We start from the raw sequence: 2,983 nt of genomic DNA, 5'->3' as shown, positions 1-2,983 counted from the left end.
ATCACAAGATATATAGGCTATGATAAACTTTAGAAAGACATGAATATATGCATTGACAAAAGATGTAAGCATGTTCCATGCTATAATTCGTGGATCCTGAAAGTGACAATAGAAAACTTATCTGTTTGCAGTTCGGCTCGTGCCCCAATAGAAATTGGTTTTTTTGCCCAATTCCAAATTCATAATTCAGTGTTATGACTTCTTCAACTACATAACATGACTGCGTACTTGATGCTGCTAGGTCACGAAACTACCAAAAGCATGGGGTAGAAATTCTTCTCTATTTGGGGCAAAAATTCATGCCCCCATTCGTGCCCCTAATTCAATCGTTTTGTCAGAAACGGTTGCATACATCCCAATAAAAATTGGATACTAACCTCTGAAAATTTGAAGGCCCTTTTCATGAAAATTCTCTTGTGAGATTTTGGAGCCATGCGTCATTGGTATAGCCCAATTCATATGGTGTTATGGCAAGAAGATGCACTGTGATAAAAATTTATAGTCGTGAAATGATAAAAGAGAGTATAGAAATTCTTCTCCGTTGGGGGATTTAATTCATGCCCCCATTGTAGCTCCTAGGGCAAGAGTGTATCCATGGCTTCTCATTACGACTTTTTGTACGGTATCCATTAATAACTGCATTTTAAAGGATAACCAAGTGCAAAACAAATACTAAGACACACAACACTTATTTTTCATTCACTATAAAAATTAAATAATATTAAATAATATAAAATTTCCAACAAATCTTGCATTACTGGATCTAAATCACAATGATTCCCTGTTCTTTTTCTCTTTGGAGTTTTATTTTTCTAGTATGGTTCTTTATGGACATAAAATATTGTATGTTTGAGTGAATGGGGAGGAATTTGGCTCGAATGAGAGTGATTTGACAGAAAATGAGATGTGTCCTTGAATTGTTCCTAATTGAATACTAAAAGGATAAAATTGACAAAATTGAAACAAGAGAAACAAAAATGATAACTAGCAAAGTATATAGAAAAAAAAAAAAAAAACTTTTTACTTTAATTTAATGGACGAGCGAGTGAACACACGATGGGCGTCATTGGTGTTTGGACTGCAAATGGATAGTAGTTAACAATAACCCTAAACAAAAAGAGAAAAGAAACTACAAGGACAAACCACGGAAATGGGCTCATGCGGCCTTCTAGAGAAGAAATTGAAAAAATAAAGAGTGCTGCAGTGCATAAAGGGACAAATTTCTAAAAAGTGTGAGGTTGCTTGGTGAATAGGCAGTAAGTACTAGGCTTGTCCTATTTCTTCACTCACCTTATCTTCTTACCCATTATGTAAATATGAAAAAACACCACCCACCATACTGGAGCGTCCCCTTTGAGGCTTGGAGTACTAAATCCTAATCCTATCTTTTCACCAATCATTATTCCTACAATACAATTTAATTATTAATTCAAGCAAAACTCAAAAATCAAGCGAAAACTTAAAAGAGATAACCCAAACAAACCCAGCAACCTCTTTCTATTCTTCTTCTTTAATCACAATTCCATAAATAAATAAAAAAATTCAAGAAAGACACCTCTTTGGTCCCATGTCCCTACAACATTTCCCTTGTTTTCATTCAAAACATGCTCCAAGCCTTCAACCCCATTTGTATGCATTAATTAATGCATTAAGGATCTTCTATTTCCTTAACTTGATACAGTTAGTGACAGGACCCGCCCCGAATTTTCTCAAAATCCGAGACTAACCCCGTCTTATTTTCGACATCATACCGATGTCGAGCCCGTTTACTAAGAACCGAGACTTTCTGTCGAAATTTCGGCAGAGTCTCCACTAAAAAAATGGACATTTCTCAAAATTCTCAACTTGTTAAAACACATTTAAAATCACCAGCCAGCAGCATGCATAAGATAATTTCATGTTGTTTACAAAGATGGCCTCCGACCTCACAATCATACCATAGTACAGGTAAAAACAAAGAATTTCTAAAGACTGAGACTAGGATCAAACACCCATCCCAACGGGTTTCGGACTCAACAAGACCACAAACACCTATTAACCACGACTACTTGGTAAAACCAAAATAAAATCAATTAATCCAGCCTTGTTCTCAAACGAGCTTAAGGACTATCGACAAAGTCAAAACCAAAATCATCCAAAGAGCAAAAGAAGTGAGACTAGATCCAAACGATTAAATTAAAGTTTCAGAATTATCTTTAGTTCGCGGCTACACCTGGGTGGGACCCCAGGCTACCTACGTTTCTTTATTTAGCGATCAAGCCACACGTAGTTCTTCCATTCATATTCATGAACCAGATAATATACAATCATTTTCAGTAGTACAAATAAGTTATATTCTAGAATTATCTTTCCCCTTTAATTTAAATCACAACACACCAAACATAATTCTTTTTAAGCATCAATCTTTCCCCGACATAGTAAAATAATCCATTTTTTCTCTCTCTGTTACTTTACTACACGCCGGAGAGTCTAACGCCACGAGTAGTAAAGTAACAGTAACCCAAGTACACGGATCCTCTATCACATGCTAGATAATCCAACATCACGTGTGATAAGCTAATAATATAATCATTCATGCCCACATGCCGGATAATCCAACGCCACGTGTGGCAAGGTAACTAATATTTCAATGAGCCCACGCGCCGGAAGATCCAACGCCACGTGTGGGTAATATACTAAGTTCTATGTGCGCAAACTACATTATCACACTCTGGAATTCTCCAACGCCACGTGTGATAATCCATAACAAATCACCATGTCTCACACACCGGAATATTCCAACGCCACATGTGAGATCCAATAATCACATATTTTTCCACACGCTAGAAATTTCCAATGCCACGTGTGGGAAATCCAGTATTTGAGGGATGGTACTTAACATAGTGTAACTATATAATTTCCAAAATAATCAACATTATTTATTAACCCAATTCACCATAATTCATCCAAACCTCATCACAAATAATTTGAACATCACAACATA

Source organism: Prunus persica, chromosome G4 (assembly GCF_000346465.2).
Source record: "Prunus persica cultivar Lovell chromosome G4, Prunus_persica_NCBIv2, whole genome shotgun sequence".
Taxonomy (NCBI): Eukaryota; Viridiplantae; Streptophyta; class Magnoliopsida; order Rosales; family Rosaceae; genus Prunus; species Prunus persica.
This window is presented reverse-complemented; position numbering follows the sequence as displayed.